Genomic DNA, 13848 nt, shown 5'->3' on the forward strand with positions numbered 1-13848 from the left:
TGGGTTTGAGTCCCACTTCTGAAGGGAGTTTTGAGGTCACCTTACGAAAAGTGAAATCACTGACGTCAAGAACTATATATTTCAGACGATCTGTTAAGTTAGGTTCGCCCGCTCAGTTTGATGTTCGGTGAGAGGTGACCATTCGCATACACTGTGTTTAAGTTGCGTTTTTAAGAATTCATAATAATTATGCACTGCATTGGAGGGAATCGAACCCGGCCTCCCGCGTGGCAGGCGAGAATTCTACCACTGAACCACCAATGCTCAAACTTAGTCACACTTTGGCTCACAAATCCTCTCGATGACACATTTCCCCTGCAGGACTCAAGTGCTATGCTCACATTAAGAAATACTAGAACGCCACAGCCCCTCATTAGTACAGTGGTCAGTATCCATTGGCCATGCATGAAACCAGGAATGTGAAGATTCTTGGTTTAGCTCAGTCTGACGAAAAGAGCCAATTTGTTTGGTCAACACAAATGACCCAGCCTTATACCTTTGCCTGCAATCAGCCAGGGATTCAGCAGCAGGTGCACTACAATTGCAGCCCAGATACTTTCCAATGTTCAGACCAGGGCTTCATGCATGACAGGTAATTCTACCAATGAAACACCAACGCTTGTTGGACTCAAGAATTGGTGCCCCAGAAATGAATTGTCAGACTCCGTCACGTTCCACCTGTAGACGTCAAGTTCTTGGACGTGTTGAAGGAAACGTGTATTCACAGTGTTCCTCGTTAGTATAGTGGTCAGTATCCCCCGCCTGTCACGCGGGAGACCGGGTTCATCTCCCTGACGGGGAGTAAGGGAAAGTTACTCACAGTGCTGAACACATTTGACCATGGCGTTATTTGAATGGATGAGAGCGTCTGTGACGCAAGACTGGCCATTAATAACTGACAGAGTTAACGAAATTGAACCCACTATTCCTCTGGTACACTGTTAGTTTGGGTCAGGATGGCCGATCGGTCTATGTTCTTCAAATCAGGTCGCATGTCTCGTCTGGAAGAGTGGGTTTGAGTCCCACTTCTGAAGGGAGTTTTTGAGGTCACCTTACGAAAAGTGAAATCACTGACGTCAAGAACTATATATTTCAGACGATCTTTTAGTTAGGTTCGCCCGCTCAGATTGATGTTCGGTGAGAGGTACCATTCGCACACTGTGTTTAAGTTGCGTTTTAAGATGCATAATAATTATAGCACTGCATTGGAGGGAATCGAACCCGGGCCTCCCGCGTGGCAGGCGAGAATTCTACCACGGAACCACCAATGCTCACATTTAGTCACACTTTGGCTCACAAAATCCTCTCGAGACACATTTCCACCTGCAGGACTCAAAGTGCTTGCTCACATTAAGAAATACCAGAACGCCACAGCCCCTCATTAGTACAGTGGTCAGTATCCATTGACCATAGCATGAAACCATGAATGTGAAGATTCTTGGTTTAGCTCAGTCTGAACGAAAAGAGCCAATTTGTTTTGGTCACACAAATGACCCAGCCTTATACCTTTGCCTGCAATCAGCCAGGGATTCAGCAGCAGGTGCACTACAATGCAGCCCAGATACTTTTCCAATGTTGCAGACCGGGCTATCATGCATGACAGGTAATTCTACCAATGAAACACAACGCTTGTTAGCTCAAGATTTGTGCCCCCAGAAATGAATTGGTCAGACTCACGTTTCCACCTGTAGACGTCAAAGTTCTTGGACGTGTTGAGGAACATGTACTCACAGTGTTCCTCGTTAGTATAGTGGTCAGTATCCCCGCCTGTCACGAGGGTGACCGGGGTTCAATTCCCCGGCGGGGAGTCAGCGAATTTTACTCACAGTGCCGAACACATTCGACCTGGCGTTATTTGAGATGCATGAGGCGTCTGTGAGCAAGACGAGGCCATTGATCACTTGACGAGTTTAACGAATTGAACCCACTATTCACCCTGGTACACTTTTTAGTTTGTGTCTGGATGGCCGATCGGTCTATGGTTCTGCACATCAGGTCGCTGTCATCGTCTGGAAGAGTGGGTTTGAGTCCCACTTCTGAGGGAGTTTGAGGTCACCTTACGAAAAGTGAAATCACTGACGTCAAGACTATTTATTTCAGACGATCTGTTAAGTTAGGTTCGCCCTCTCAGTTTGATGTTCGGTGAGAGGTGACCATTCGCACACTGTGTTTAAGTTGCGTTTTAAGAATTCATAATAATTATGCACTGCATTGGCCTGGAATCGAACCCGGGCCTCCCGCGTGGCAGGCGAGAATTCTACCACGGAACCACCAATGCTCACATTTATTCACACTCTGGCTCACAAAATCTTCTCGAGACACATTCCACCTGCAGGACATCAAAAGTGCTTGCTCACATTAAGAAATACTAGAACGCCACACCCCCTCATTAGTACAGTGGTCAGTATCCATTGGCCATGCATGAAACCAGGAATGTGAAGATTCTTGGTTTAGCTCAGTCTGAACGAAAAGAGCCAATTTGTTTTGGTCACACAAATGACCAGCCTTATACCTTTGCCTGCAATCAGCCAGGGATTCAGCAGCAGGTGCACTACAATGCAGCCCAGATACTTTCCAATGTTGCAGACCAGGGCTTCATGCATGACAGGTAATTCTACCAATGAAACACCAACGCTTGTTGGCTCAAGAATTTGTGCCCCAGAAATGAATTGGTCGACTCACGTTTCCACTGTAGACGTCAAAGTTCTTGGACGTGTTGAGGAACGGGAATACACAGTGTTCCTCGTTAGTATAGTGGTCAGTATCCCCGCCTGTCACGCGGAGACGGGGTTCAATTACCTGACGGGGAGTAAGGGAATTTTACTCACAGTGCTGAACACATTCGACCTGGCGTTATTTGAGATGCATGAGGCGTCTGTGAGCAAGACGAGGCCATTGATAACTTGACGAGTTTAACGAAATTGAACCCACTATTCACTCTGTAACACTTTTTAGTTTGTGTCAGGATGGCCATCGTCTATGTTCTGCAATCAGGTCGCTGTCCTCGTCTGGAAGAGTGGGTTTGAGTCCCACATCTGAAGGGAGTTTTGAGGTCACCTTACAAAAGTGAAATCACTGACGTCAAGAACTATTTATTTCAGACAATCTGTTAAGTTAGGTTCGCCCGCTCAGTTTGATGTTCGGTGAGAGGTGACCATTCGCACATTGTGGTTTAAGTTGCGTTTTAGGAATTCATAATTAATTTGCACTGCATTGGCGGGAATCGAACCCGGGCCTCCCGCGTGGCAGGCGAGAATTCTACCACTGAACCACCAACGCTCAAATATACTCACACTTTGGCTCCCAAAATCCTCTCGAGACAACATTTCCACCTGCAGGACTCAAAGTGCTTGCTCACATTAAGAAATACTAGAACGACCACAGCCCCTCATATAGTACAGTGGTCAGTATCCATTGGCCATGCATGAAACCAGTAATGTGAATATTCTTGTTTAGCTCAGTCCTGAACGAAAAGAGCCAATTTGTTTTGGTCACAAAAATGACCCAGACTTATACCTTTGCCTGCATCAGCCAGGGATTCAGCGGCAGGTGCACTAACAATGCAGCCCAGATACTTTCCAATGTTGCAGACCAGGGCTTCATGCATGACAGGTAATTCTACCAATGAAACACCAACGCTTGTTGGCTCAAGAATTTGTGCCCCAGAAATGAATTGGTCAGACTCACGGTTCCACCTGTAGACGTCAAGTTCTTGGACGTGTTGAGGAACGGTATTCACAGTGTTCCTCGTTAGTATACGTGGTCAGTATCCCCGCCTGTCACGCGGGAGACCGGGGTTCAATTCCCTGACGGGGAGTAAGGGAATTTTACTCACAGGCTGAACACATTCGACCTGCGTTATTTGAGATGCATGAGGCGTCTGTGAGCAAGACGAGGCCATTGATAACTTGACGAGTTTAACGAAATTGAAACCACTATTCACTCTGGTACACTATTTAGTTTGTGTCAGGATGGCCGATCGTCTTATGGTTCTGCAATCAGGTCGCTGTCTCGTCTGGAAGAGTGGGTTTGAGTCCCACTTCTGAGGGAGTTTTGAGGTCACCTTACGAAAAGTGAAATCACTGACGTCAAGAACTATTTATTAGAGACGATCTGTTAGTTAAGTTTGCCCGCTCAGTTTGAATGTTCGGTGAGAGGTGACCATTCGCACACTGTGTTTAAGTTGCGTTTTAGGAATTCATAATAACTATGCACTGCATTGGCCGGGAATCGAACCCTGGCCTCCCGCGTGGCAGGCGAGAATTCTACCACTGAACCACCAATGCTCACATTTAGACACACTTTTGCTCACAAAATCCTCTCGAGAGACATTTCCACCTGCAGGACTCAAAGTGCTTGATCACATTAAGAAATACTAGAACGCCACAGCCCCTCTTAGTACAGTGGTCAGTATCCATTGGCCATGCATGAAACCAGGAATGTGAAGAGTCTTGGTTTAGCTCAGTCTGAACGAAAAGAGCCAATTTGTTTTGGTCACACAAATGACCCAGCCTTATACCTTTGACTGCAATCAGCCAGGGATTCAGCAGCAGGTGGCACTACAATGCAGCCCAGATACTTTCCAATGTTTGCAGACCAAGGGCTTCATGCATGACAGGTAATTCTACACATGAACACCAACACGCTTGTTGCGTCAAGATTATGTGCCCCCAGAAATGAATTGGGTCAGACTCACGTTTCCACCTGTAGACGTCAAAGTCTTGACGTGTTGAGGAACATGTGTATTCACATTTTCCTCGTTAGTATTGTGTCAGCATTCCCGACTGATCACGCGGAGAACCGGGGTTCAATTCCTGACGGGGAGTAAGGGAAAATTTACTCACAGGCTGAACACATTCGACCTGGCGGTATTTGAGATGGATGAGGCGTCTGGTGAGCAAGACGTGGCCATTAATAACTTGATGAGTTTACGAAATTGAACCCACTATTCACTCTGGTACACTTTTTAGTTTGTGTCAGGATGGCCGATCTTGTCTATTGGTTCATTCAATCAGGTCGCTGTCTCGTCTGGAAGAGTGGGTTGAGTCCCACTTCTGAAGGGAGTTTTGAGGTCACCTTAACGAAAAGTGAAATCACTGACGTCTAGAACTATATCTTTGACGATCTGTTAAGTTAGGTTCGCCCGCTCAGTTTGATGTTCGGTGAGAGGTGACCATTCTCACACTGTGTTTAAGTTGCTTTTAAGAATTCATATAATTATGCCTGCATTGAGGGAATCGAACCCGGGCCTCCCAAGCGTGGCAGGCGAGAATTCTACCACTGAACCACCAATGCTCACCCTTAGTCACACTTTGGCTCAACAAATCCTGAGACACATTTCCACCTGCAGGACTCAAAGTGCTTGCTCCATTAAGAATACTAAGAACGCCACAGCCCCTCTTAGTACAGTGGTCAGTATCCATTGGCCATGCATGAAACCAGATGTGAAGATTCTTGGTTTAGCTCGTCTGAACGAAAGAGCCAATTTGTTTTGGTCAACATGACCGCAGCCTTATACTTTGCCTGCAATCAGCCAGGGATTCAGCGCAGGTGCACTACAATGCAGCCAGATACTTTCCAATGTTCAGACCAGGGCTTCATGCATGACAGGTATTCTACCAATGAACACCAACGCTGTTGGCTCAAGAATTTTGCCCCCGAAATGAATTGTCAGACTCACGTTTCCACCTGTAGACGTCAAAGTTCTTGGACGGTTGAGGAACATGTACTCCAGTGTTCCTCGTAGTATAGTGGTCAGTATCCCCCGCCCTGTCACGAGGGTGACCGGGGTTCAATTCCGGCGGGAGTCGGGAATTTACTCACAGTGCCCGAACACATTCGACCTGGCGTTATTTGAGATGCATGAGGCGTTCTGTGAGCAAGACTAGGCCATTGATAACTTGACGAGTTTTACACGAAATGACCCACTATTCACCCTGGTACACTTTTTTAGTTTGTGTCTGGATGGCCTCTCGGTCTATGGTCTGCAATCCGGTCGCTGTCTCGTCTGGAAGAGTGGGTTTGAGTCCCCTTCTGAAGGGAGTTTTGAGGTCACCTTACGAAAGTGAAATCAATGACGTCAAGAACTATTTATTTCAGACAGATCTTAAGTAGGTTCGCCCAGCTACAGTTTGATGTTCGTGATGAGTGTGACCATTCGCACACTGTGGGTTTAAGTTGCGGTTTTAAGGAATTCATAATAAATTATGTCACTGCAGTAGGCCTGGAATCGACACCCGGGCCTCCCAGCGTGGCAAGGATGCGAATTCTAACCACGGAACCCAATGCTCACTTATAGTCACACTTGGCTCACGAAAATCTTCTCGAGAGACATTCACCTGCAAGGAAACGCAAAGTGCTTGCTCACATTAAAGAATACTAGAACGCCAGCAGCCCCTCAATTAGTACAGTGGTCAGTAGCCAGTTGGCCATGCATGAAACCAGGAATGGTGAAGATTCATTGTGTTTAGCTCAGTCCTGAACGAAAATAGCAATTTGTTTTGGTCCACCAAATGACCCAGCCTTTACCTTTGCCTGACAATCAAGCCAGGGATTCAGCAGCAGGTGTAAAAAACACTACTACAAGTGCAGCCCAGATACTTTCCAATGTGTGCAGACCAGGCCGTCATGCATAGACATAATTCTACCATGAAACACACCAACGCTTGTTGGCTCAAGAATTTGTGCCCCCAGAAATGAATTGGTCAACTCACGTTTCCACCTGTAGACGTCAAAGTTCTTGGACGTGTGTGAGGAACAGGTAATCACAGTGTTCCTCGGTTAGTATAGTGGTCAGTATCCCCGCCTGTCACGCGGGAGACCGGGGTTCAATTACCCTTACCGGGGGAGTAAGGGAATTTTACTCACAGTGCTGAACACATTCGACCTGGCGTTATTTGAGATGCATGAGGCGTCTGTGAGCAAGACGAGGCCATTGATAACTTGACGAGTTTAACGAAAATTGACCCACTATTCACTCCTGTACACTTTTTAGTTTGTGTCAGGATGGCCGATCGGTCTATGGTTCTGCAATCAGGTCGCTGTCTCGTCTGGAAGAGTGGGTTTGAGTCCCCGTCTGAAGGAGTTTGAGGTCACCTTAACGAAAAGTGAAATCACTGACGGCAAGAACTATTTATTTCAGACGATCTGTTAAGTTAGGTTCGCCCGCTCAGTTTTGATGTTCGGTGAGGAGGTGACCATTCGCACCACTGTGTTTAAGTTGCGTTTATAGGAATTCATAATAATTATGCACTGCATTGGCCGGGAATCGAACCCGGGCCTCCCGCGTGGCAGGCGAGAATTCTACCACTGAACCACCAATGCTCACATTTAGACAAACTTTGGCTCACAAAAGCCTCTCGAGACACATTCCAACCTGCAGGACTCAAAAGTGCTTGCTCACATTAAGACATACTAGAACGCCACAGCCCCTCATTAGTACAGTGGTCAGTATCCATTGGCCATGCATGAAACCAGGAATGTGAAGATTCTTGGTTTAGCTCAGTCTGAACGAAAAGAGCCAATTTGTTTTGGTCACCACAAATGACCCAGCCTTATACCTTTGCCTGCAATCAGCCAGGGATTCAGCAGCAGGTGCACTACACTGCAGCCCAGATACTTTCCAATGTTGCAGACCAGGGCTTCATGCATGACAGGTAATTCTACCAATGAAACACCAACGCTTGTTGGCTCAAGAATTTGTGCCCCCGAAATGAATTGGTCAGACTCACGTTCCACCTGTAGACGTCAAAGTTCTTGGAACGTGTTGGGGAACGGGAATATCACAGTGTTCCTCGTTAGTATAGTGGTCAGTATCCCCGCCTGTCACGCGGGAGACCGGGGTTCAATTCCCTGACGGGGAGTAAGGGAAATTTACTCACAGTGCTGAACACATTTGACCTGGCGTTATTTGAGATGCATGAGCGTCTGTGAGCAAGACGATGCCATTGATAACTTGAACGAGTTTAACGAAATTGAACCCACTATTCACTCTGGTACACTTTTTAGTTGTGTCAGGATGGCCGATCGGTCTATGTTCTGCAATCAGGTCGCTGTCTCGGTCTGGAAGAGTGGGTTTGAGTCCCACTTCTGAAGGGAGTTTTGAGGTCACCTTACGAAAAGTGAAATCACTGACGTCAGAACTATTTATTTCAGACGATCTGTTAAGTTAGGTTCGCCCGCTCAGTTTGCGATGTCGGTGAGAGGTGACCAATTCGCACACGTGTGTTAAGTTGCGTTTAGGAATTCAATAATAAAATTAATAGCACTGCATTGGGGCCGGGAATCGACCCGGGCCTCCGCGTGGGCAGGCGAGATTCTACCACTGACCACCAACGCTCCAAAATATACTACCACACTTTGGCTCACAAAAAATCCTCTCGAGACCATTTCCCTGCAGGACTCAAAGTGCTTGCTCACATTAAGAAATACTAGAACGCCACAAAGCCCCTCATTAGTACAGTGGTCAGTATCCATTGGCCATGCCTGAAACCAGGAATGTGAAGACTTCTTGGTTAGCATCAGTCTGAACGAAAGAGCCAATTTGTTTTGTCCACGACACAATGACCCAGCCTTAGTACCTTTGCCTGCAATCAGCCCGGATTCAGCAGCATGTGCACTACAATGCAGCCCAGATACTTTCCAATTGTGCAGACCAGGGCTTCATGCAATGACAGGTAATTCTACACAATGAAACACACGTTGTTGGCTCAAGAATTTGTGCCCCCAGAAATGAATTGGTCAGACTCACGGTTCCACCTGTAGACGTCAAAGTTCTTGGACGTGTTGAGGAACGGTATTCACGTGTTCCTCGTTAGATAGTGGTCAGTATCCCCGCCTGTCACCGGGAGACCGGGTTCAATTCCCCTGACGGGAAGTAAGGGAATTTTACTCACAGTGCTGAACACATTCTAACCTGGCGTTATTGAGATGCATGAGGCGTCTGTGAGCACAGACGAGGCCATTGATAACTTGACGAGTTTAACGAATTGAACCCACTATTCACTCTGGTACACTTTTAGTTTGTGTCAGGATGGCCGATCGTCTATGGTCTGCAATCAGTGGCGCTGTCTCGTCTGGAAGAGTGGGTTTGAGTCCCACTTCTCTGAAGGGAGTTTTGAGGTCACCTTACGAAAAGTGAAATCACTGACGTCAAGAACTATTATTCAGACATCTGTTAAGTTAGGTTCGCCCGCTCAGTTTGATGTTCGGTGAGAGGTGACCATTCGCACACTGTGTTTAAGTTGCGTTTAGGAATTCATAATAATTATGCACTGCATTGGCCGGGAATCGAACCCGGGCCTCCCGCGTGGCAGGCGAGAATTCTACCACTGAACCACCACGCTCAAATATACATCACACTTTGGCTCACAAAATCCTCTCGAGACACATTTCCATCCCTGCAGGACTCAAAGGTGCTTGCTCACATTAAGAAATACTATAACGCCACATCCCCTCATTCGTACAGGGGTCAGTATCCATTGGCCATGCATGAACACCAGAATGTGAAGATTCTTGGTTAGCTCAGTCTGACGAAAAGAGCCAATTTGTTTGGGTCACACAAATGACCCGCCTTGTACCTTTGCCTGCAATCAGCCAGGGATTCAGCAGCAGGATGCACTACAATGCAGCCCAGATACTTTCCAATTGTTTGCAGGACCAGGGGCTTCATGCATGACAGGTAATTCTACCAATGAAACACAAACGCTTGTTTGGCTGCAAGAATTTGTGCCCCCAGCATGAATTGGTCCAGACCTCACGTTCCACCTGTAGACGTCAAAGTTCTTGGACTGTTGATGAACGTGTATTCACAGTGTTCCTCGTTAGTATAGTGGTCAGTATCCACGCCTGTCCCGCGGGAGACCGGGTTCAATTCCATTGACGGGAGTAAGGGAATTTTACTCACATAGCTTGAACACATTCGACCTGGCGTTATTTGAGATGCATGAGGCTGCTGTGAGCAGACAGAGGCCATTGATAACTTGACGAGTTTTAACCGAAATTGAACCCACTATTCACCTCTGGTACACTTTTTAGTTTGTGTCAGGATGGCCGATCGGCTATGGTTCTGCAATCAGGTCGCTGTACCCCCCCCCCCCCCCCCCCCCTCGTCTGGAAGAGTGGGTTGGAGTCCCACTTCTGAAGGGAGTTTTGAGGTCACCTTACGAAAAGTGAAATCACTGCGTCAAGACTATTTATTTCAGACGATCTGTTAGAGTTAGTTCGACCGCTCAGTTGATGTTCGGATGAGAGGTGACCATTCGCACACTGTGTTTAAGTTGCGTTTTAGGAATTATAATAATTATGCACTGCATTGGCCAGGGAATCGAACCCGGCCTCCCGCGTGGCAGCGAGATTCTACCAGCCCACTGAACCACCAACGCTCAAATATACACACACTTTGGCTCACAAAATCCTCTCGAGACACATTTCCACCTGCAGGACTCAAAGTGCTTGCTCACATTAAGAAATACTAGAACGCCACAGCCCCTCATTAGTACAGTGTCAGTATCCATTGGCCATGCATGAAACCAGGAATGTGAAAGACTTCTTGGTTTAGCTAGTCTGAACGAAAAGAGCCAAGTTGTTTTGGTCACACAAATGACCCAGCCTTATAACCTTTGCCTGCAATCAGCCAGGGATTCAGCAGCAGGTGCACTACAATGCAGCCCAGATACTTTCCAATGTTGCATACCAGGGCTTCATGCATGACAGGTAATTCTACCAATGAAACACCAACGCTTGTTGGCTTCAAGAATTGTGCCCCCAGAAATGAATTGGTCAGACTCCACGGTTTCCACCTGTAGACGTCAAGTTCTTGGACGTGTTGAGGAACTTATAGTCACAGTGTTCCTCGTAGTATAGTGGGTCATTATCCCGCCTGTCACGCGGGAGACCGGGGTTGAATTCCCTGACGGGAAGTAAGGGAATTTTACTCACAGTGCTGAACACATTCGACCTGGCGTTATTTGAGATGCATGAGGCGTCTGTGAGCAAGACGAGGCCATTGATAAACTTGGACAGGTTTTAACGAAATTGAACCCACTATTCACCTCAGGTACACTTTTTAGTGTGTGTCAGGATGGCCGATCGGTCTATTGGTCTGCAATCAGGTCGCTGTCTCGTCTGGAAGAGTGGGTTTGAGTCCCACTGTCTGAAGGGAGTTTTGAGGTCACCTTACGAAAAGTGAAAATCCTGACGTCAAGAACTATTTATTTCAGACGATCTGTTAAGTTAGGTTTCGCACCGCCTCAGTTTGATGTTCGGGTTGAGAGGTGACCATTCGCACACTGTGTGTAAGTTGCGTTTTAGGAATTCATATAATTAGGCACTGGCATTGGCCGGGAATCTAACCCGGGCCTCCCGCGTGGCAGGCGAGAATTCTACCACTGAACCACCATGCTCACATTTAGTCCACTTTGGCTCACAAAATCCCTCTCGGAGACATTTCCACCTGCAGGACTCAAAGTGCTTGCTCACCATTAAGAAATACTAGAACGCCACAGCCCCTCATTAGTACAGTGGGCAGTATCCTTGGCCATGCACTGAAACCAGGAATGTGAAGATTCTTGGTTTAGCTCAGTCTGAACGAAAAGAGCCAATTTGTTTTGGTCACAAAAATGACCCAGACTTATACCTTTGCCTGCAATCAGCCAGGATTCAGCCAGCAGGTGCACTACAATGCAGCCCAGATACTTTCCAATGTGCAGACCAGGGCTTCATGCATGACAGGTAATTCTACCAATGAAACACCAACGCTTGTTGGCTCAAGAATTTGTGCCCCAGAAATGAATTGGTCAGACCACGTTTCCACCTGTAGACCGTCAAAGTTCTGGACGTGTAGAGGAACGTGTATCACAGTGTTCCTCGTTAGTATAGTGGTCAGTATCCCCGCCTGTCACCGCGGGAGACCGGGGTTCAATTCCCTGACGGGGAGTAAGGGAAATTTACTCACAGTGCTGAACACATTCGACCTGGCGTTATTTGAGATGGATGAGGCGTCTGTGAGCAAGACCGTGGACCATTAAGAACTTGACGAGTTTACGAAATTGAACCACTATTCACTCTGGTACACTTTTTAGTTTGTGTCAGGATGGCCGAGTCGGTCTATGGTTCTGCAATCAGGTCGCTTGTCTCGTCTGGAAGAGTGGGTTTGGATCCCACTCTGAAGGGAGTTTTGAGGTCACCTTACGAAAAGTGAAATCACTGACCGTCAGACTAGTATATTCAGACGATCTGTTAAGTTAGGTTCGCGCCTCTCAGATTGATGTTCGGTAGCGAGGTGACCAGTCGCACACTGTGTTTAAGTGCGTTTTATGAATTCCTAATAATTATCACTGCTTGGAGGGAATCGAACCCGGGCCTCCCGCGTGGCAAGGCGAGAATTCTTAACCAACTGAACCACCAATGCCTGCACATTAGATCACCTTGGCTCACAAATCCTCCTTCGAGACACATCTTCCACCGGCAGGACTCAAAGTGCTGCTCACATGTAAGAAATACAGAACGCGCCACAGCCCTCATTGTACATTTGGTCATATCCATTGACCATTGCTGAACCAGGAATGTGAAGATTTCGTGTTTAGCTCAGTTGAAACGAAAAAGAGCCATTGTTTTTGGCACACAAATGACCACCCGCCTTAACTTTGCCTGCAATAGCCAGGGATTCAGCGCAGGTGCCTCCAATGCAGCCCGGATACGTTCCATGTTGCAGACCAGGGCTTCATGCATGACAGGTAATTCTACCATGAACACCAACGCTTGTTTAGCTCAAGAATTTGTGCCCCAAGGAATGAATTGGTCAGACTCACGTTTACCACCTGTACGTCAAAGTTCTGACGTGTTGAGGGACATTGTACTCCAGTGTTCCTCGTTACGTATAGTGTCAGTATCCCAGCCTGTCACGAGGGTGACCGGTGTTCCATTCCCCGGCGGGAGTATGAGGAATTTTACTCACAGTGCCGAACACATTCGACCTGGCGTTATTTGAGATTGCATGAGGCGGCTGTGAGCAAGACGAGGCCATTGATAACTTGACGAGTTTAACGACATTGAACCCACTATTCACCCTGGTACACTTTTTAGTTTGTGTCATGGATGCCGAGTGCGTCTATGTTCTGCAATCCAGGTCGCTGTCCTCGTCTGGAAGAGTGGGGTCTGAGTCCCACTTCTGAAAGGGAGTTTTGATGTCACCTTACGAAAGTGAAATCACTGACGTCAAGAACTATTTATTTCAGACGATCTGTTTAAGTTAGGGTTCGCCCTCTCAGTTTGATGTTCTGGTGAGAGTTGACCATTCGCACACTGTGTGTAAGTTGCGTTTTAAGAATTCATAATAATTATGCACTGCATTGGCCTGGAATCGAACCCGGGCCTCCGCGTGGCAGGCGAGAATTCTCACGGAACCACAAAATGCTCACATTAGTCACACTCTGGCTCACAAATCTTCTCGAGACACATTCCACCTCAGGACTCAAAGTGCTTGCTCACATTAAGAATACTAGACGCCACAGCCCTCATTGTACAGTGGTCAGTAATCCTTGGCCATGCATGACACCCGGAATGTGAAGCTCTTGGTTTAGCTCAGTCGAACGAAAAGAGCCAATTTGTTTGGTCACACAAATGACCAGCCTTACCTTTGCCTGCATCAGCCAGGGATTCAGCAGCAGGTGCACTACAATGCAGCCCAGATACTTTCCAATGTTGCAGACCAGGCGTCATTGCATTACAGGTAATTCTACCAATGAACACCAACGCTTGTTGGCTCAAGAATTTGTGCCCCAGAAATGAATTGGTCAGCTCACTTTCCACTGTAGACGTCAAAGTTCTTGGACTGTTGAGGAACGGGAA

General features: G+C 47.1%; 7 non-coding genes across 7 annotated transcripts; 1 reads left to right on the forward strand and 6 right to left on the reverse strand.

Annotated features, from left to right (window-relative positions):
* Positions 1–2207: 2207 nt before the first annotated feature.
* trnag-gcc (transfer RNA glycine (anticodon GCC)) lies at positions 2208–2278 on the reverse strand. The gene has a single exon. It is a non-coding gene; the product is annotated as a tRNA-Gly (tRNA).
* Positions 2279–3209: 931 nt separating this feature from the next.
* On the reverse strand, positions 3210–3279 carry trnag-gcc (transfer RNA glycine (anticodon GCC)). The gene has a single exon. It is a non-coding gene; the product is annotated as a tRNA-Gly (tRNA).
* A 936-nt stretch (positions 3280–4215) lies between these two features.
* Positions 4216–4286, reverse strand: trnag-gcc (transfer RNA glycine (anticodon GCC)). The gene has a single exon. It is a non-coding gene; the product is annotated as a tRNA-Gly (tRNA).
* Positions 4287–7252: 2966 nt separating this feature from the next.
* trnag-gcc (transfer RNA glycine (anticodon GCC)) lies at positions 7253–7323 on the reverse strand. Its single transcript has one exon. It is a non-coding gene; the product is annotated as a tRNA-Gly (tRNA).
* A 467-nt stretch (positions 7324–7790) lies between these two features.
* Positions 7791–7862, forward strand: trnad-guc (transfer RNA aspartic acid (anticodon GUC)). Its single transcript has one exon. It is a non-coding gene; the product is annotated as a tRNA-Asp (tRNA).
* Positions 7863–9273: 1411 nt separating this feature from the next.
* Positions 9274–9343, reverse strand: trnag-gcc (transfer RNA glycine (anticodon GCC)). The gene has a single exon. It is a non-coding gene; the product is annotated as a tRNA-Gly (tRNA).
* Positions 9344–11330: 1987 nt separating this feature from the next.
* On the reverse strand, positions 11331–11402 carry trnag-gcc (transfer RNA glycine (anticodon GCC)). The gene has a single exon. It is a non-coding gene; the product is annotated as a tRNA-Gly (tRNA).
* Between the last annotated feature and the right edge of the window lie 2446 nt (positions 11403–13848).

This window comes from Gadus chalcogrammus, chromosome 4 (assembly GCF_026213295.1).
Source record: "Gadus chalcogrammus isolate NIFS_2021 chromosome 4, NIFS_Gcha_1.0, whole genome shotgun sequence".
Classification (NCBI taxonomy): Eukaryota; Metazoa; Chordata; class Actinopteri; order Gadiformes; family Gadidae; genus Gadus; species Gadus chalcogrammus.